The 22,883-nt window shown below is 38.9% G+C and overlaps 1 pseudogene across 1 annotated transcript in view; it reads left to right on the top strand.

Annotated features, from left to right (window-relative positions):
• The window catches only part of LOC311083778, a 68,998-nt pseudogene that overhangs the window by 3,660 nt on the left and 42,455 nt on the right, over positions 1-22,883 (top strand). Inside the window, exons 2-4 of the transcript in view lie at positions 11,805-12,303; positions 16,866-16,990; positions 17,079-17,217. The product of the transcript in view is annotated as an uncharacterized misc_RNA (transcript). The remainder of the gene's footprint in view (positions 1-11,804; positions 12,304-16,865; positions 16,991-17,078; positions 17,218-22,883) is intronic.

The following is a 22,883-nucleotide window of genomic DNA, read 5'->3' as shown; positions in this document are numbered from 1 at the left end:
ATTAAATACTGATTATAATATTTTATCCCTTATACTGTATATGCTAACAGATTAAAATTATTTTTACACAAAATCATAAGTGATTCTCAATCCGGTTTTATGAAGGGGAGATCCATACACAACAATATTCGTTTAGTGCTTGATCTTTTACAGACATCTAATAGAAACTGATAGCTTTATTCTCTTCATTGACTTCTACAAGGCATTTGATTCAATTGAACACCCTTTTATTTTCGATTGTTTAAAATTGTTTGGTTTTGGAGATGAATTTCGAAAGATTATAAAATCCCTTTACGAAAATTCTAATGGTTCGGTTTCTTTATCAGGAGGTACATCACCAAGATTTCCAATCAATCATGGCATAAAACAGGGTTGCCCTATTTCCCCATTTCTTTTTATTATAACTACAGAAATGCTGTCTATCTTTATCAGGAACTCAAGCATAGCCCCATTATAGGTACTTGGCCAGCCAGTAATCATCAGCCAGTTTGCAGATGATACTACCATTTTCATGAAACAGTTAACAGAGGTCCCCAAAATATTACAAATAATTCACACCTTCTCTCAAGCCTCCGGTTTAAAAATGAATTTGAACAAGTGTGAATTAATGCCAATTCATCAATGTCACTTAACTGAGGCTAACATCCCTATAAAATCTAAAGTTAAGTACCTAAGGAATGTTTATTTCAAAAGATTCTGTTGAAAAAATGAATATATGAATGTGTGGAAAGTATTAGATACATTTTAAACGTAACTCTTGGCTATTGCGTGATATAAGCTTATTAGAGTATTTTTGATTAAGATGGAAAGCATTTCAAGATTAATCTATCCTGCATACACAATAGCTATATATTTCAAATAGAGCCATTAAAAAAAATAAATCAGGTTAACTTTGGTTACATCTGGAGGAAGAAAACACATTACATTAGAAGGGTAGAGATGACAAAAGATTATAAAGACGGAGGTTTACAAGCCATTGATTTTGATTCTATAAATGGGAGCCTGAAAATTAACTGGTTGAAATCCTTTTTAAATCAATCAATAATTTTTGGTTTCATATTCCCAGAGAATTGTTTAAGAAATTAGGAGGAATATAATTTTTACTAAGTTGTGATTTCACCGTTCAACGTCTGCCAATTAAATTATCCAAATTTCATCAACAGGTTTTGTTATACTGGAAGATTTTATATAATCATCATTTTACACCACACAATACACCATTATGGAATAATAGATGTATTACGGTTAGGAACAAATCACTGTTTGACAAGAACTGGATGGAGAAAGGTATTTGTTCAGTGTCCCATTTAATTGATAGTAATAGTGAAATTATATCATATGAAAATTTCTGTGTTAAATATAATCTCATTTGCAATCGGGCCAAATTTGAATCTATTACTAAAGCCATCCCTAATTCTGTTGTATGCCTAATTAAAGAAATTCTCTCTTATTCTGTCTCTATGATCCCACATATCCCAGCACTTTTAGTTGAAGGCCGTGATTTTAAAGGAAGCCAACTTTCAGACAAAACTGTTAGAAACAAATTCAACAACATTTCTTTTCCTATATTAGCTTATAGAAACTCAATTTTACATTATTTCTCAAAAGATACCATTCACATGCTTAACTAAATATTTAAAATTCCCTTTACCTCCCAAAGTTAAAGAAGTTCATTTTAAAATTTTAAATGGAATATGTCCATCGAGTGAATATTTACTACTTCGATTTGGATTTGACTCAAATAAATGTTTATTTTGTGATGATATTGAAACCACGGAGCATCTGTTTTTTCATTGTATGTTAGCCATATGGTCTGATATTTATGACTGGCTTTACCCAAAGATACCTCACCTCGAAGACTTCACTGCAAATGACATTATCTATATGGACTTCTAATGAACAATAACAAAGATAACTTCCTGGTTAACAATATCCTCATGCTTGTAAAATTTTATGTTCACAAATCAAAATACCTAAAGATGAAACCAATGTTCTGTGCATTTCATGGTGAATTTGTTTCTTATACAAAGCCCAAAGTGATAAAAAAGAAAAACGCAATTAGTCTTTTTTTCCACCATAGAAGAATATGATTTAAAAGAAAAACCTTAGCCCCTTAATTTTATTTTATTTATTTTATTTAATTATTTATTTATTTATTCTGTGTATTTGTGGTTATTTCATTCACCTGTTTTGTTTTTTTATGTAAAGATTTACTAATATTGCCTTATCGTTTGTACATGAATAATTGTTCAATAAAGAGAGGATAAAAAAGAAACAATTTCAGTCGCTGAATTGAACGTTCCACATGATAGGCCTACACCCAGATAGGCTATTGTATTTTGTTATTTTATTTTTACATTTACAGTCACGATCCCTCGGCCGCTCACTTTTTTATTTATTTATTTATTTTGTCATTTAATGTCGGGGTACAATAACGAAAGGTATATTAGATGTGTATATAACATTTTTTTTTAAATAAGAAAATATATAAAGTTTAAAAAGTTATATAGTTTATAAATTATCACTCGCGTGCCAAAGCTCGCGAGAGAAAGCAGAGCGTTCTCAGACAAAACTGCGCTGCCCGCTCCAGAGATCACCACACTAGACGAGCGAGTTTTCCTGAGGTAAAGTAGCGTACGTTACCTACCTACTTATCTGATTATTTTAATTACCTTAAGACTACATTTAATTACAAACAAATAAATATGTAAATTATGTAAAACTAGCAATAAATAGGCTATGACATTTCAAAATATGACCAGAGTAAATAATTAATTATTTTAGGACACAGTTTGAACAGTTCGTTTTCCTCATCTATTATAACAACTAAAAATTAATAACATCCGTTTTCTCAAATGAAACAAATGAAATGGTTAAAAGGTCTCGGACTGCCTTTTCAACATTAGGCCTAGCAGTAACGTTACCGTTAAATGCCGTTAAATATGCGTGACGTCATTTGCGCTAATAATAAATATTATGTGGCCCAGCCCAGCATGTACTGACCATCGGGACTACCGGGCGATTCCCGGTGGGCCGCGGTCTGTGTGGGCCGTCACAATATATCAATCGTATAATTCGTATGCATATTGTTGTATAGTCAAATTAATGATACACATATTGCATTGTTTTGTTTCAAAGTTAAGAAATTGCAGCTGTAATTCGCTCCGTGCACAATTGGGCGACTGTTGACGTTCGAACTTGAGTGTGTGGGCCAGTACTTCCGGTGATCTGACAGCGAGAGACAACAGTGACCCAGTTCCTTTACCACAGAGATATTTTTTCACAATGAGTGTTTTTAGCAGGGGCGGTTCTAAGGTCAGTGGATATTCGGGGCTTTAGCCCAAACTAAAATTGGGTATTTTTATATAAAGGAATGAATTAATTATTTATAAAAGCGATTTATGGGAATAAAGACAAATAAAGGCTTATTGTATGACAGGGTTTTTCCTGGCTCAAAATGAGACCGAGGTGGTAAAATCCTAATAATGTATTTTAATAATAAGGTAATTAAATGTTATTTTTCATAGATCATCATATAGCCTAATGTGTTTTCGACATTATTTTTGTGGGTGGAGCTTGGTACCTCTAGGGGGGTCCGGGGGCATGCCCCCCCCCCCCCCCCCCCCCCCCCGTAAGAAATTTTGGTACATTTTAAAGATAAATTCATTAATCTGGTGCACTTTGAGTCACCCAAATCCACTGTTAAAAATAAATAATCCACCCGCAAACCACCCATATTCTTTGATTTAGATATCTGCATCTGATCATCACATAACAATTATTCAAATTCTCAGTGTTAAGCATGATAATATGGTAACATATCACACTGAAGTTGGCTAATTAAAAATGAACATTTGTTTAAAATAAAAGTTCTTCTTTTGGCAAAATTACATTTCCTTAATAGACAATAATAGACAATAGCCTAAACAGAGGCTTTACTCCATTCAAACTTAAATTGTCAATGTTTCATTACATCACTGTTTGAAAACACTCAGAATAATTTTTTGTACCTTTATAAGGTTTTATTTTATTAAATGTTTGCTCATCTTTCATTTCAAATTCTTAAATTTGATCAATATATTCAATTAAAATAATAAGACATTAGGCTGTTACCAATCAAATTAAATAATTTACATTGAAAAATTATAACTGTATTAAATTAGATTATTTTAAATATTTTTGATATTTAAATAAAAAAAGTTGACTAATTTGCGTCCCCGGATACTGTCGGTAGTTTGACATTTTTATTGTAAAACAGTCAAATATTAAATGTTTATCTAGGCTACTTACATTTTACCAGACATTCGTTCACTTCTTTAAGCATTTTGACATTGAGCTCGACCGCTGAACTTTTAGTCATCCTAACAAACAGAGCGGTGCGTAATGTAGTGCATCAGAGCAGCATCAAGAATATAAAATACATTGCAGTGAATCTCTTATTTGCATCTTAAGTTTATTGCCAATAATAATGACAGGTTTGCGAAAGTGTAGAACTCGGTGAGCTCGCGCAAAATACATCTTCAGCACAGCGACTCATGTAAACGCCTCTGATTGGCCGATGCGTTCAACAGACATGTCTGTGATTGGCTACAATGCTCAACGCTGCAAAAGCACGTCGCAAGTACCTTTAATGCAAAGGGAAAAATAAATAAAACTGTAATATGCACTTTTCATGATTAGGCAATCGCGGCTGCTGTAGGCTAATCTTATTCACATTTGTTTTTCTGATTAATTGTTTTGCTCTATGAGAAAGACAAGGTAACAAATTATTCGGGGCTTGACAGGGTGACAGCCTCAGCACTTCATCGTTGTGTGCAGTTATAGTCCAGGCGTTTTAGGAAAACAGGGTGAACAAATTGCAACAGAATCAAACTCAACTGATTTTGTATCCTCCATATGTCCTGAGTAAGGAAAAAAAAGCCCCGAAGAATCCCATTAGGGGAAAGTTCCAAAAAAGACCCAAATATAGCCTATTCATAAGCCTATTCATTATTTTTCTCACATGAATAGGGTAAAAAATGTAACCTTTAGATATCACCATGAAAATTACTGAGTTGATTACTTATATCAAGAAAAACAAAAAATGTATTACAAGTTTTTTTAAATTGTTTGTTAACATGGACAAACGGTGCATAATCTAATTACAGATGTGATAATTTGCATAAATACCACAACAGATCTAAACATTGGGGACAGCCAGGAGAAAATGTCTTGTTGAATCTTGTTCACACATAACAGTAAAATACTTGATGTTAAGGTCTGAATGGAACCCGACCCATGAGCATTAATACATAGAGGCAGGAAGATGTACTTTAGAAACCAGCCTTTATTAATTTTTAAGAGACTGGGTTTGGGGCTGGGTCCGTGGGACTGTTTCTGGGGGACGAGTCTGAGGGAAGAACAGGAGACAATGGTAAGGAGAATGCAGAAGACAAAAGGTAGGCAAAATAAAAAGTGAATCCCCAGAAACAGTCCCACAGACACAGCCCCAAACCCCCATCTCTGCAATAATAATTAATAAAGGCTGGTTTCTAAAGTACTTCTTCCTGCCTCTATGTATTAATGTTCATGGGTAGCCTAAATGGGTCCCATTCAGACCTTAACATAGTCTTTTACTGTTATATGTCAACAAGATTCAACAAGACATTTTCTCCTGGATGTACCCAATGTTTAGACCTGTTGTGGTATTTATGCAAATTAGCACATCTGTAATTAGATTATGCACCGTATGTCCATGTTAACAAACAATTAAAAAAAACTTGGCATGAGTGGATACAGAAGATCCGGAGGGATGACTTCAACCCGACCAAATTTTTAAATGCATATAAATTTTCAGTGTATTTCACCTGTGCGTTTCTATGCTTTCTATTACTGCATTTATTTTGTGCAAGTGAGATGAGTAAAGATCATAAATCATTATCTGTCTGGTGTTTATAAGCAGCACTTACAGTATTGTACTACGTGTAAAATATACACAAACTTACCTATATTAAATTGTTTGTGGTACCTACAGTTAAAAACGTAAATGTAAATATGAGATGATATTATTGATCGAGCAATTGATGCAAGTAAGTGAAAATATATGCGCAGAATTGAGAAAATAGTATTTATGGAGATAAATTGTTGCCTATCACAGGGCAAACATGGGAATGTTCGCTGTGCATGACACTTGCACAATTATGCCAGGAGTGTTCATTAAGATTTTTAAACATTATTTTCTTTATTTATAAAAGTTAATATTTATGAAATAATTTTGTCTACCGTCACACCATAGGACGATTTTGAGATTTGGCTCAAAGTTGTAAAAAAATAAAAAATAACTCTGGAATTAAAACAACAAATTCATGTAAAACAAGAAAATGTTTAACCATTTACAGTATTCCAAATGATGAAAATGTGAAATAAATATTTTTTTATCTTCTGTGACGGTGAAAAAGCCACGTCACGTCAACTACCCATTTACAGTAGGCATAATTGTCATTGCGTAGGCCTGTGTATGCAGCATGAGTCAAATACAATCTTCTGCTCGTGAACAGTTGTATTTCATTCATTAATCTATGCACCCGTGCATTTAATTGCCTTTGGCTCGTGTGATAGTAATATGGATCTTAGTAGAATTTTAAGTGATAAGTGATTCTATAAACAACTATAAAAGATCATTTTCGTGATAAGTGATTCTATAAACAACTATAAAAGATCATTTTCGGCTTTCCGCGGCTCCCACACACTCGCAGATCTGAAATCCAAAATGGCGGCCATGTGCAACTAGCCTATAGGCCACCACTTACTGATCTATGGGGACATTTATATACATCAGATCAGTGCTGCCACTGTATTATCTCACTGCTATTAAAAATAACTCGATTAGTTTGCATGAAACAGTGCGTGAGTTATCTTTTGCATCTTCTTTGCGCCCGAATAGATAATTTCACAGACAATTGTCAAAATAACTTTCTTGGTGAGAATAAGTGAATGTAATCAATCGAGAAAAAAATCCCTTAAACATAAAATAACTTGATCCTGTTTAATCAAGGCTTGCGACTGTTCTGACTTGTCCAATTTTCAGCATAAATTTTTCATCTTGCATCAAAATCCTGTCTATTCATTGTATGCATTTGAAATATAGAGTTGGGTTCTGTTATAATGGACCCAAGTGTACTTAAAATAAAAAGAGTTTAATATACAGGTTTGTGGCTCTTAATTTCCTTTTATTAATTAACCACTTGTAAACTTATGTTCACTGTTCTTTTTTTATAAATATAGGATTTGGATTAAATCTATATTCATTGAGTCGACTCGTAACATCTGAATGGATACCCAGCCCTACATTTATAGATATAATGGCCATCATTTGAAAGAAATACTTGCTGTAACAAATCTGTATAGAGTAACAGCTCTGTTACACAGCAATAAACAAAAACGGAAGCCTTCTGTTACATATTGCTTAGGCTATCTGTGCAGTGTGAAATAGGCTTTACACTTTCAACTATACCAACATACCAATGGAACAAAATGTGTTGCATGAACACACAGTTTCTGAAATGGCAAAAAGCAAGACACATCCCTTCACTGTTTAAACTGGCTGATATGTTTCTCTTTTCTTTCTTTCCAGAGACATTGCTGCACACCTATCTTTTCAATGTTTGTTGGTAGACCAGCCAATGCGGGCGTCGCGAAGACGACTCCTTCTGTTGGTAAGGGCCATCCCATTTTATCATATATACAATTTTATACAATATAAATAATATTATTGCGAACTTTCTAATGTAGCCTAGTAGTGAATGACTATGTTTGGATTAGGAATGGAATATTCTGCATACTATGTAATACTTACAATTGGAAAAAGAATGGGAAAAAAAGCATCTGCTAAATTAACACATGTAAATGTCATTACTCCAAAGTGCAGTGAGTTGCGTATGCCCTATGCTGTGGTTATTTACAGAAAGATCATAGGAAAAGCGTAACAGGGAACTACACTAACCTTTTCCACTGGTGGCACTTGCGCTACTAACTTTTTCAGTTACTGGCGCAAAACATGATTTGGTCGCACAAATTATTTATAGTAAGCCGCTCTGGATAATAATGAACAATAATGAAACTGTATTGCTTATAGGGCTGGTCCGAATACCTTTTTTTTTTTTTTGAGCTTCGAAGCTTCGGTAGTAATGAACATTGAATATTCAAAGCTTCGGATAGAAGGGGCTGAACATATTCTTCGCTCTAATAAAGGCAGTATTCTTTCTGTGTCTGTCTGTCCGTTTGCATTTTGATTATATCAACTGTTCTAACAAATTACTGACACAGTAAGATTTAAATAAAGAAAAACGAAATTTAAATAAAGAAAAAAACTAAATTTAAATAAAGAAAAACGAAATTAAGTTCATAAAAACGAGATTAATTTAGATTGATAATAACGGGTAAAAAGCTTAACCTGTTAACCGTTGCCAGAGCGCGGACGCACTGAAGCGGTTTTATTTATATATAGTTCAAAGTTACTATCAGATTTAATGTTATACCTTGACAAACTATACATCATTAAAAAGATATAAGACTCAAGTTTCAGAATTTGACCACTATTGTATTCTGAGAAACTTATAGCGACAGTTATTTCTTAATTTGTTTCAGGAGTTATGAAATGAAAAAATTAGTCGATACCTTTGATATGAATTATGCGCGTCAGCCGCTTTCATTCATAAAAAAACTCCCGTGCCGTCGTCATGACAGCGATACACAAAACAACGTGCCTCAGGGCTTTAGCTCAAAAATGTGCAGATTTGGAGAAATATTGATATATTCTCATAGGTTTACATCAGATTTCTATAGACAGGAATAATATTTATTGAATTTATACCCAAATGCGTCGATGTAATCATTATGAGCTTTTGCATAACTCTGATACTGTGTTTTGAATTCATACCAATAGCCTGAGGGCGCCCTCGCCGCCCTGTGCACAGTATTAGAACATGAAGAAGTGCCATAATCATGTGACAATCCAGGAAGCCTCGAACACACACAAAGCTAACGAGATCGCGCTGTAACTATGGCTGTAACATGCAGTTTTGAAGACAATAAACATGTTTGCTATGATATTTGAGTTACCTGTGTTTTTCAATCCATGCCAGGTATTTCCATAATAATAGATTATATTTATAATGTAATGCTAATCTATATAGAATCGTTGTGCAGAACACTATTCAATAGTATATTTTCTGTCTGATTTTTTATCTGAAGCCAAATTAGATCACAAAAAATTATTTAAAATACTCGATTTGCTTTATAAAGTAAGTTTATAAGCACAAACATGGTTTTAATCTCATAAATTGTCGTGTATTGATGGTGTGCTAAGCTAACATGCTAGCTAGCCCTAGGTGCACCTGCCACCTAGAAGTTATATTTTTATTATTTTTTGAATGCTTACTGAAATGTTTCTTTATTCAAGAAATGCATTTGATACAGTTTAAAATGTAAGGGTGAACTTTAAGAAAAGAAATTAGTGACTGAAACCCTATGAATAGCCTGTGAATAGCCAGTCGTTAGTAACTATAATGCAGACAAAAGAAATGCATATTTAGAGCCATAACTAGGCTGGAGAGGTGTGAATGTGTGCAGGGGGAGACTGAGACTGAATGGGGCTCGTTTGCACCACAAAACAATAAAGACAATATACTGGATAGATGGTTAGAAGATGACAATAAACATCAGTAGCATTTTAGCGTCAAATCAAAATAAAGTCACATGACACGGTCTTGAAAAACATTTCACTAAATACAGAGTTTTGGACTTATTATCTTAAGATTTTAAACATAAAATGTTTAGACATGTGGCATTAGCTGTAGTGCATTTCTAGATTGCTCCAGTGCCAACTTCAATTTTTTTTTCATGAGGATGTTTCATAAAAAATAATTTCTAATAACTTTACAAAACTTTGAAGCTATTTATAACAATTTTTGTCATTATGACAATAATTAATTCTACATTTACAATAAACTGCCAGGTGTCAGCTTTCAAATGAGATCATACTTGTGCTTTTAGTACAAAGGGTTCATGAACTGTATCTGTTTCAGTTTGGGTATGTCATTTCTTGGGATTTTTCAAAAGTGGGGTTACAGCTTAACAGGTTAATACATTTTGTTTCTATTATTCTATTTTCCACAATGTCAAAGCAACGCAGCTTAACCCAAAATACAAGCTCAGGCATGCACTTCTGTCCATACAAACTCCGCTGTTCTGCGCTCTAGCCATGAGAATACTCCCGTTGCAGGAACACTTTAGTAGGCCAAGAAGAAGCAAATAACGAGGTTGGGTTCCTTCAACTGTCCATCCTATTAAAAATGGCTAGGCTATATAAGATAGTTGTAAAAAAGAGTTCTCGGAGCATATAAGCCCTGGCCACGTGAGGCGCGTCGCTTCCCGCTCGCGCTGTTCTGTATATCAAAAGCCAACTTGATGTGTTGAATGCTCAGAGCACGTTATAAAACGTATTCTTAAAATACACATTTCTGTTTTAATAAATGCTCATAGTAAATCATAGTATATTGCCTAAAACATAAGGTAGGTACAAAAATAATCAGTGATACATTTGCGACCCATTAAAAATTAGGGTCGCAATGGCATTTCAAAAGGTTGCATATGTAGTTCCCTGCGTAATCAAGAACAGGCAATGCCACTTGCATTTAGTCCGTCGTCCAGTTTGTTTATAATGTGCACCACTTTAAGATTCACTTTACTTGCATATTGGTGTAATTTTAAATTTAATGTAACAAAGTCTTTCAAATAAAATTTAGGCTCAAGTGTTTAAAGGCTATTTGAGTAAACATGTTAAATGTTTAGGCAATTTTTTTTCCCTAAATTGGATTAAAAAATTTCCCCCATTTGAACTTTTATGGATTCTAATTTAATGGTTTAATTACATTTTAATAATCAAAAAGCATGTCTTAAACAATTGCATTCATGAAACTTTAACACTTTAATTTATTAATTTTTCTTTTTACAATAATAGGGCCCTGTGAAATGTTTTATTTTTTCAGACATTCTTTGTTGTCTGTTTTTCCGGATTTATAATTTAATACAAATGTTTTATCAAAAACAGTGGTAATCGAATGTAGGCATGAAACATTCACAATTTAATATTTTTTTTTTATATATATATATATATATATATATATATATATATTTCTGTCACAATTTCTTCAAGTCAAACCAGACTTTTATTTTGACTGGTTGTTGCGAAGACCTTTAAGTTTTTGTGGCTGCATCCAAAATCACAATTTCTTGAGTAGGTGCTTATTTTAAATACCGTACGTAATTACTTTTGCGACCTAATAAAGGACCTTCTATATAGTAAGAATGTAATTCTTCTTTAATTTCCCAACTGGGATCAATAAACTACTAATACTACTACTACTACTACTAATCCGGACGCACTACATTCACCATGCTGTCATTATCATGTGACCAGCATCAGTTGTGTCGCTTCACTGTCATTCATACATTCTCCCATGGCCTCATGGGATAGTATGCCCACTTCAGAATGTCTCCGGAAGTAGTAAACTGTCTGCGCACTTTTTCCCTTCTCTTTTATGAGTACTGTAAATTCAGACATACTACTCTTGTCACATACGTTTTTTCACCTACTATAGAGTAAGGAAGTATGCGATTTCGGATGCAGCTTGTATGTATATGATATGACGATAGTTATTTATCAAATGAATACAAATTTGATAAAAATCATTGTGTATAGCACAGTGTAAATACTGCATGTTATATTCTTAACAAAGCCTATTTATTTTCTTCCTTTGGAACAGGTGCTTCCAAACCACCTCAAAATGACGAATCCTCAGCCGAAGCCCAAGATGCTGGCGAGCAATACAAGATTGGGGATCGTGTCTGGGTTAATGGCAACAAACCAGGCGTCGTTCAGTTTTTAGGAGAGACTCAGTTTGCTCTGGGCCAATGGGCTGGCATTGTGCTTGATGAGCCAATTGGGAAAAATGATGGTTCGGTGTCTGGTGTGTGCTATTTTGAGTGTGAAACATTAAAGGGTATTTTCACACGTCCCTGGAAGCTTTCACGCAATGAAGGTGAGGTGGATGACACAACGACGGCCCTCCGTCTCGTGCCAGGTCACCCACTCCCTCTAATGCATCAGTATCTGCTTCAGCCAAGAAACCAGCCTCACTCACTAAAACAGCTGCACCTACCTCAGATCTGGTGCGGTCCAAAAGTGCATCGGTGTCAAATCTGTCAGAGTCTGGTTCGGTCAAGAAAGGTGATCGGGAGCTGAAGATCAATGATCGAGTTCTGGTGAGTGTGTTGTGATGAGCATTATTGTGTGTCAAGTTAGGATAATTCAAGGTTCTCAAGATGGTCCGACTCAGTCAAAGTATTATTAGTTTTAAATTGTTGTGTCCTCTCCTTGAACTGCCACCTTACCGTGGTGGAGGGGTTTGAGTACCCGGATGACCCTAGGAGCTATGTTGTCTGGGGCTATATGCCCCTGGTAGGGTCTCCCAAGGCAAACAGGTCCTAGGCGACGGGTCAGACTAAGAGCGGTTCAAAACCCCTTATGATGAAGAAAAAACAGAGGACCGTGACGTCGCCCGGTATGGCGCAGCCGGGGCCCCACCCTGGAGCCAGGCCCGGGGTTGGGGCTCGTATGCGAGCGCCTGGTGGTCGGGCCTCCCCCCATGGGGTCCGGCCGGGCTCACGTAGGAGCGACGTGGGGCCACCCTCCCGTGGACCCACCACCTGCAGGAGGGACCGTAAGGGGCCGGTGCTAAGTGGATCGGGCGGCAGTCGAAGGCGGAGGCCTAGACAACCCGATCCCTGGATGCGGAATCTAGCTCTAGGGACATGGAACGTCACCTCTCTGGCGGGGAAGGAGCCTGAGATTGTGCGTGAGGTTGAGAGATTCCAACTAGAAATAGTTGGGATCACCTCTACGCACGGCTTGGGCACTGGAACCACACTCCTCGAGAGAGGATGGACTCTTCATCACTCTGGAGTTGCCCATGGTGTGAGGCGGCGGGCTGGTGTGGGTTTGCTTATAGCCCCCCAGCTCAGCCGCCATGTGTTGGAGTTCACCCCGGTGAACGAGAGGGTCGCTTCCCTGCGCCTTCGGATCGGGGATAGGTCTTTCACTGTCGTTTGTGCCTACGGGCCGAACGGCAGTGCAGAGTACCCGGCCTTCTTGGAGTCTCTGGGAGGGGTGCTGGAAAGTGCTCCGACTGGGGACTCCGTCGTTCTACTGGGGGACTTCAACGCCCACGTGGGCAGCGACAGTGACACCTGGAGGGGCGTGATTGGGAGGAACGGCCCCCCTGATCTGAACCCGAGTGGTGTTCTGTTATTGGACTTCTGTACTAGTTACAGTTTGTCCATAACGAACACCATATTCAAGCATAAGGGTGTCCATCAGTGCACATGGCACCAGGACACCCTAGGCCGGAGGTCGATGATCGACTTTGTGGTCGTCTCATCTGACCTCCGGCCGTATGTCTTGGACACTCGGGTGAAGAGAGGGGCGGAGCTGTCAACTGATCACCACCTGGTGGTGAGTTGGATCCGATGGCGGGGGAGGAAGCTGGACAGACTCGGCAGACCCAAACGTACTGTGAGGGTCTGTTGGGAACGTTTGGCCGAATCTCCTGTCAGAGAGATCTTCAACTCCCACCTCCGGCAGAGCTTCGACCAGATCCCGAGGGAGTCTGGAGATATTGAGTCCGAGTGGACCATGTTCTCCACCTCCATTGTCAACGCGGCCACTCGGAGCTGTGGCCGTAAGGTCTCCGGTGCCTGTCGAGGCGGCAATCCCCGAACCCGGTGGTGGACACCGGAAGTAAGGGATGCCGTCAAGCTGAAGAAGGAGTCCTATCAGGCCTGGCTGGCTTGTGGGACTCCTGAGGCAGCTGATGGGTACCGACGGGCCAAGCGGACTGCAGCCCGGGTGGTTGTGGAGGCAAAAACTCGGGCCTGGGAGGAGTTCGGTGAGGCCATGGAGAAGGACTATCGGCTGGCCTCGAAGAGATTCTGGCAAACCGTCCGGCGCCTCAGGAAGGGGAAGCAGTGCCCTACCAACGCTGTTTACAGTGGAGGAGGGCAGCTGTTGACCTCGACTGGGGATATCACCGGACGGTGGAAGGAATACTTCGAGGATCTCCTCAATCCCGCCATCACGTCTTCCATTGAGGAAGCAGAGGCTGAGGGCTCGGAGGCGGACCCGTCCATCACCCAAGCTGAAGTCACCGAGGTAGTCAAGAAACTCCTCGGTGGCAAGGCACCGGGGGTGGATGAGATCCGCCCTGAGTACCTCAAGTCTCTGGATGTTGTGGGGCTGTCTTGGCTGACACGCCTCTGCAGCATCGCGTGGCGGTCGGGGACAGTGCCTTTGGATTGGCAGACCGGGGTGGTGGTCCCTCTTTTCAAGAAGGGGGACCGGAGGGTGTGCTCAAACTATAGGGGGATCACACTTCTCAGCCTCCCTGGGAAAGTCTATGCCAGGGTACTGGAGAGGAGAATCCGGCCGATAGTAGAACCTCGGATTCAGGAGGAACAGTGTGGTTTTCGTCCCGGTCGTGGAACACTGGACCAGCTCTATACCCTCTACAGGGTGCTGGAGGGCTCATGGGAGTTTGCCCAACCAATCCACATGTGCTTTGTGGATTTGGAGAAGGCATTCGACTGTGTCCCTCGTGGCATCTTGTGGAGGGTGCTCTGGGAGTATGGGGTCCGGGGCCCTTTGCTAAGGGCTATCCGGTCCCTGTACGACCGGAGTAGGAGCTTGGTTCGTATTGCCAGCAGTAAGTCAGACTTGTTCCCGGTGCGTGTTGGACTCCGGCAGGGCTGCCCTTTGTCGCCGGTTCTGTTCATAATTTTTATGGACAGAATTTCTAGGCGCAGCCAGGGGCCGGAGGGGGTCAGGTTTGGGGACCACACGATTTCATCTCTGCTCTTTGCGGATGATGTGGTCGTGTTGGCCTCATCAAACCAGGACCTCCAGCATGCACTGGGACGGTTTGCAGCCGAGTGTGAAGCGGCTGGGATGAGAATCAGCACCTCGGAAAAGGGTGGCTTGCCCGCTTCAGGTTGGTGGAGAGTTCCTGCCTCAAGTGGAGGAGTTCAAGTATCTCGGGGTCTTGTTCACGAGTGAGGGAAGGATGGAACGGGAGATTGACAGACGGATCGGTGCAGCTTCTGCAGTAATGCGGTCGCTGTACCGGTCTGTCGTGGTGAAGAAGGAGCTGAGCCGCAAGGCGAAGCTCTCGATTTACCGGTCAATCTACGTTCCTACTCTCACCTATGGTCATGAGCTTTGGGTCATGACCGAAAGGACAAGATCCCGGATACAAGCGGCCGAAATGAGCTTTCTCCGCAGGGTGGCTGGGCGCTCCCTTAGAGATAGGGTGAGAAGCTCGGTCACTCGGGAGGAGCTCAGAGTAGAGCCGCTGCTCCTCCACATTGAGAGGGGTCAGTTGAGGTGGCTCGGGCATCTTTTCCGGATGCCTCCTGGACGCCTTCCTGGGAAGGTGTTCCGGGCATGTCCCACCGGGAGGAGACCCCGGGGAAGACCTAGGACACGCTGGAGAGACTATGTCTCCCGGCTGGCCTGGGAACGCCTCGGTGTCCCCCCGGAAGAGCTGGAGGAAGTGTCGAGGGAGAGGGAAGTCTGGGCATCCCTGCTTAGACTGCTGCCCCCGCGACCCGGCCCCGGATAAGCGGTAGAAGATGGATGGATGGATGGAAATTGTTGTGTATTACACTGATTGCATGTATTTGTAAGCGGACATGCCAAGTTCTGAAAACCCCCTTTAGTTAAAGGAGTAGAATTAAGATTTCCTGATAATTTACTCACCCCCACATCATCCAAGATGTTTATGTCTTTCTTTCTTCATTTGAAAAGAAATTGAGGTTTTAGGAAGACATTCCAGCATTTGTTCTCCATACAGTGGACTTCAACGGAGATCAACGGGTTAAAGGTCCAAATTGCAGTTTCAATGTAGCTTCAAACTAAAGGGCTCTACACCAGTGTTTCCCAACCTTTTTTCTGTCATGGCACACTTTTGATATGTAAAAAATCCAACGGCACACCACTATCACATTAAGCACTAAAATATGACAAAATTGCACAAACATGCATTGTAATGGTTCAAATGGCATGTAAAACAGCATATAAAATTTAAAGTAGACCGTACTCACATTTAATGTGAAACTTGAGCTTGTTTTGATGAACACAAATATGATATCCTGGCTGGAACTGACGAATTATAATTTTTTCCGAAGTGTTGAAAACTTAGTGTTAACTAATAATCTTTGCAAACTGGTACTACCAACTACCCTGGCTAATGTCAGACCTCGTCTCATTGAGACGTGGTCTGGGAACCACATGTTCATTTTTCTCGTATTTGAGGCGTGGTTTACGAATGCCCAGAGCCGTTTATTGGGCGCTACGAATGTATATCAAATGCGCCTGTACGTAGCTCATAGCCAATCGTTTCAATTATACCAGATGACATATGTAGAGCGACAGAAATTCGATGAGGAAGAAGACGATTCGTCAAAGATTTATGTGTACACGATGGCGTTCAGCGACTATTGCCGTTTGTGCAAGACAAACATGAGGGTAGAAGGTATATATGGACATAAATCAATATAAACCAAACTGCTTTGGTGTGTGTTCGGGGAGGGGGGGGGGTCATGGTGCAAAGGACCCTAGGTTGATTTTACTCCGAACCATCCCTTTAGATCTTTGTTTGCTAATGTAGTAGACGTGTATATGAAATAAAGTGAAGATGCTGTTATAAATATTCCATAAGCACTGTTTAGGAATCCTGTGTATGTTAAGTTCTTTTTTCCTTCACATATTTTAGGTTGCTGGCTCGAAAGCTGGCGTAGTGCGTTTCTTAGGCAAAACCGATTTTGCCAAGGGTGAGTGGTGTGGAGTTGCGCTGGATGAGCCCTTGGGAAGGAACGATGGTGCTGTGGCTGGAACCAGGTACTATGTCCTGTTCTTACATTAGCAAAGGTAGATTGTCTTGAAAGAACGTTAGGAGTTTTACATGGCTGGATTTGTGTGTCATCAGGTATTTCCAGTGTCAGCCCCAGTATGGCCTCTTTGCACCAGTGCACAAGGTGACCCGTATAGGCTTTCCCTCCACTAGGAAGGTGGAGGACCTGAAATTTCGGGTGGAGGAAGCTTACATTACCAAAGGAGATTTGGAGGTATTTTAAGATTTATGATTTTTGCTCTACATGTCTTAGATGATTCTTGGCTGAATTCAGAGAACACAAACTTTAAAGCTGCAGGTTTGCGTGCTGTGGGAAAACAGATATATGTTTTCACATTTAGAAGAAATGTATCCATGTCTATTATTTATATATTATTCATTTGAAAACAGAAGCCCTAGAGTGTGACATATCTTGTTCAAAGTGCCAAGTGATCCACATTAAGACGAGTCCACTTTTACCATTACGAGAAAGTTCTTGAATTTGACCAGAGTATTGTGATGATAAAGTGCTTAAGCACCACATTGCTATGTTTCAAATACTGTCCAAATTCTACAATTTGTTGGTTTCAGTCATGAAAGTGTACCTGTTAAAATTTAGGTGTCTAAATTGATGATGCTTAAGGGTTGGTTCACCCAAAAATGACAATTCTGTCATTAATTGCTCACCCTCATGTCGTTCCAAACCCGTAAGTCTTTAAGTCGTTAAGTCGTTTATCTTTGGATCACAAATGAAGATCTTTTTGATGAAATATGAGAGATTTCTCTAGTTGCTTAAGCTGTCAATCAGGGGACAGAAAGCTCTTAGATTTCATTAAAAAGATCTTCATTTGTGTTCTGAAGATGAACAAAAGTCTTACGGGTTTGGAACGACATGTGGGTGAGTAATGTTTGAGTGAATTAACCCATTAAATTGTTCTGATAGACCACTAAAATATAACCAAGCACTCACCTCATCTGCAGTTTTGTCATGTGTGGTTTATTTATAACAAATGTCATGCGAATGATACCCAACATACCAAATGAAGTGAATAGCTAAACTGTTATCAAAATGGCAAAAAGAAAACAACATGTATTTTAGTTTATACAATCTGGTCTTGTTTTCTCTTGTCCTGTTTGGGATGTTCTTTTGATATGTGTTTCCAGCCTTCATTATCATTAATTTGAGTTGTTTTCATGTCCTGACGTACTTATTTAAAAATAGCTTTTGGACTTAATCCATTCAAGAAACCTTTGGCAAATGATTTTAATAAAACAACAACAACAACATGCAAATCAGCAACCTAGAAAATGACTTTTAGTGCAGATGCTTTACATACTTGAACAAATTCCTCACTGTTTATCTGTTCTCGAGTCCCTTAAAATCAGAAGTGTGACATTGAAAGACAAGTGTAGAATTTGTAGGAGGCAAGAAATCGTATAGGGTTAGTTATTATATAGTAGTTTTTTTTTTTTATAACATCATAGCCAGGGGCCAGTTGCATAAACTTAGCCATTATGTTAAGCCAGTGTCTTAAAGGAGTCATAACCTAGTATTACCTTGGATACCCACGCTCTATTATAGTCTTTCAGGCCCTTCTAAAAAAGAAAAGTTGAAAAAAAGTGGGAAAAATATAAACACAGAGCTCCTCTGACCCTTATTTCTGAAGGCATTATTGTCTTGCGAGATCTGATGCGATATTTTGGCTGTCGTGGACGGTCATTGTAATAATCCAATTTTCCTTTCTCATGATTTTCGTTTTACATTGTTTTGCGTATGTATCTATCTATCTCACATAAATTGGTTGTCTGGGAGGGTAATGCTTTGTAAAAGTAAAAAAATGTTAACATAAGATATTTCTTTAAAAAAATAAAATAAACATATTTAAATCTTTTTAAAATTGACTTTTGCAAATAACCTTTGTTAAATTTATAGAATTATTTGTTAATATTAATGGACCAGAGCTTAACCCTCTGGGGTCTGGGCTGTTTTTGGGGCCCTTGAGATGTTCTGACATGCCCTGACATTTGTGCTTTTTTCAGTTGCTTATAAACATATTAATGGCAAAGGTGTAAATTCACTCTATAAAGCACAAACAGGGCTACCATAATATGTGAGCCATGTGTATGTACATGTTTTCATTTTTGAGAGAATAATGTTTATGCGTGGTTATTGAAAAAAATAAAAAATAAAAATTCTGAAATAAGGCCACAAAACACATAGTAAATATGTGTCAATAAGACTTTTGACTAATGGATGTCCTCGCCTAGTGTTTTTTCTTCAAAATTATGTGAAAATAGTCTTGCTTTATCGTTCACATAAAACCATACATTGATTTAAATTGATGTAAAACAGGTTTTGCTTGGAAAGCCAATATGCGAGGGGGAGGAGTAGTTTACACCTTAGATTACAGTGTCCCACCCACTTTGCATAATGATGAGCCATTCACTCAGGTGTGAAACTGACTGAGCCACAATACAAGGACAACAGATATATTTAGAAGACTTATATTGACCATTTAAGATTTTGCTTACATCTATCTTGTAAATATGTTTTGCTATTTTATTAAAAAGGTTACAATTGCAACAATAATTACAATTTCAACAATATTTCAAGTGTACTCTTTCTTTGTAAAAAAAAAAAAAGATTATAGGCCTACATTTTATCTATGTATATGTATGTATGCATGCATATTTCAGTCGATTTTTACTCATCTCAGTAGCAATACAGTTTGCTAAAACATCATCATTCATTCACACACGCGATTTAAATTTAACTTCTGGCAAAGATGAAGTTGACCATAGGCTATTGACTCGCGATCTTCGCAGTAGGCTAGTGTTTTGAATGGTTTGTTTAGAACCAGCTTTCTGTAAATATATTTCACATTTTTTAGACATGTGAGGCGAGTAGGCTATACGGTCTGGTTCATGATGATCTCCAGTTCAAGCACCTTATGTTGTGATTGCTAGCCTATATTTACTTTAAATCCAGGAAATTTGTTAATGAAAAAATTATTAAAATTAAGATACAATTGATACAAAACGAAATTCGTTTTAAAGAAAGGATTTGTACTTTCTGTTTTGAGGTCTCTGTGAAAGTTTGAAAGTCTTTTAGTGCTTTTTTTAGAGCGCTCCCGACCATAATGGAGAACTGTCACGTAATATTGTTTTTTCCTCATAAATGCGAACACGAAAAATAAAAGACAAAAGACTTTTAAGTAAAACTTACTCCGAAATTGTGTTCTCGGCGGAATTCGCTCTTCAAAATGCTGCCGTTCGTCCTCTGAGGAAAAGGTGCATTCTTCCTCGCTGTCCAGAATCATCTGAAGGGAGTCTTTATTACCGGAGAAGCGTGTCATACTCAAAACGCGATGAACTATCAGTCTGAAGTCTGATGAACAAACTGTGTTTTTATGGCATTGATCGGGGGGCGTATGCGATGCATACTAGATCAGGTAAACTATTTACATGTGAATCGCGCCGGGGGCGGGGCGGCTGCAGCTCATTTAGAGATAATGAAGGGAGAAGGAAAAACGGTACCTCTCCTTGCTTTCAAAGGGATTACACGAGTTAAAAACATTTGTTTTTTATATAAATTACTTCATTTAAAAGAGGAGATTTCAAGCTTCATAAAGACATATCTCACGTGCCTGTGTGAGAAGTATTCGCTGAGTTATGATTCATTTTCGGACGCGTTTCAGAATGGACTACACGGACAGAGAGAAGGCAGAACTCGCTTCGTGATTATTTTTCTTTATTTGGCAAAAAGCACAACATTTTGTTTTTATTGTGAGTATACACAAAAATAATACACATTTAACAGAATCGATTGATGTATGAAACTTGTTTTATAAAATCAAAGTCAAAAGAGTATTTGGGGTCTCAATTCAACTCATAAGGAAAAAAGCGAGCAGATCACGCCGGCGTGATCTCCGACCTCTGAGGGTTAAATAGTTTTATTTTTTAACAACTAAAAAAAGATTTATAAATACTAACAAATATATTGCTCATTCATTGTTCGCTAATGTTAAGTTAATACATTTATATGATAAACAAATTTTAAATGGGCTTTTTTTGTGAGAAGTTCTTATTTCTATGATGCATTTATTGGAGAGAATAATCCTGTCAGACGCAGCACTGCTGTGAACGTGCATTCACGTTTAAACACAATTTAAACAATGTATTATTCAATGCATTACTTCTTCATAATTATATATTAAGTTGCTCAAGCAAGTGGTAAAATATTTAACCATGTACTTATATTAAAATCGCATAGCCTACATGTTAAATTAAAACTTAAAATTGACAAAAACAGCAGACTCATACCCTTTCTTTTGCATAATTTAAATCTTTATACAATAAATCTTGCATGTCACAAAGAACTTGTTTTTCCACCTCCACGAATGAGACGAGTGTCGTTCATTATGTCGCCTTGTTGAGGTAAATTGTAGTTTTTGTGGTACACCCTTGGATCAGTTACGCACTGCAAATCAGTTACGCACAGCATATGTGAAAGCACTATAGCCCGTTCTGCTCCTGCACCGCATACGCACCGCAACACGCACTGCATATGCACTGCAAACGGAGTATGTGTGAAACGGGCCGTTAAACTGGAACGGATCGCCGGACTGCATTCGCGTGCAGTGTGAAAGCTCTAACCTGTTAACATGGGTACGAAAAAAAATACGCACCGCATACGCACTGCAAACGGAGTATGTGTGAAACGGGCGTTAGACTTGGGGCCGGTTTCACAAAGCTATTTTAGACCGGTCTATAGTGTTAGACAAGTCTAAAATGTGCTCATAGACTAGTCTAATGCAAGTTAGACTATTTCACAAAAATAAAGACTGACTTAATTTAGACCAAAAAAATTAGACACCTTACCCCCAGGCTAACTTTTGTCTAAGACTCTATGTTACCTTGGCAACCAGCAGTAACAATCAGTTACATTACAAACTGCCAAAAGAAAAGGGAAAATGGCTCATAATTTAAACATTTCTTCTTGTGACTACATTCCCAACGTAAAATGTCCTTGTAACTGTTAGGGCCGTTACATAGTCAACGCGAGCAACGATCGACGCGCTCACTTTCATACGCAAGCGTCACGGGCGATGCGTGAAATGCAATACACCGTGACTGCTCAAACAGGGGGTAGTAGAGTCATAGTGGAGTCATAGCTCTGAATGCCCGTCTATTTCGCTTCAAACACTCGCTTTATACGCGCGTCCTATTCGCCTTGGACGCGCGACTGGATTTAAAATGTTCAAGCGTCGAATTAGACGCGATAGACGCGTTTGGTGTGAACGCTGCATAATAACAGGCTGCGATGTCAAGATTGCAATGCTGGAATGTGTGTGTGTGTGTGTGTGTCAGAGAGAGAGAGAGGCACGGGCGCGATCGAACAGTGGAAACATAAAAACATACTGCGTCATTATACTCCTCCAACAAACACATATTTTCCGCTGGGGTAAACTGCACTGAACGGTTGAATGCGCTTACTCGATCCGCCATGTTTTTTGTTTTGAAAAGTGTCTTATTTTACCCAGAATGCATTGCAGTGTAGTCCTACTTAAGATAGTCAGAGTCTTAAGTGCTTTGTGCAACGGTCTGATTTAGATGTCTATCTGAAGTCTGACTATCTACTATATCTAAGCCATAGTCAAAGTCTATCTTTGTGAAACCGGCCCTTGGAGCAGGAGAGCTACTCGCAGTAGAGCGAGTGTTGCCATCTTCAGTTCAACGACATATTTCCCGCCGCGCGCTCTCTGTCCGCTAGTGCTCATCTGTATGTGACGCAAGTGTGTGTTTGTTTGTGTGTGAGTGTGCGCGCGTGCGCACTCATTTGGATAATTGTAAACGCGCAAACACAGACAGAAAAGACATGCCATTTTGGAAATAAGATAA

Source organism: Abramis brama (assembly GCF_963993115.1).
Source record: "Abramis brama genome assembly, chromosome: 5".
NCBI classification, from domain to species: domain Eukaryota; kingdom Metazoa; phylum Chordata; class Actinopteri; order Cypriniformes; family Leuciscidae; genus Abramis; species Abramis brama.
Note: the sequence above shows the minus strand (reverse complement) of the source record. Positions and strands in the feature narration are given on the sequence as shown.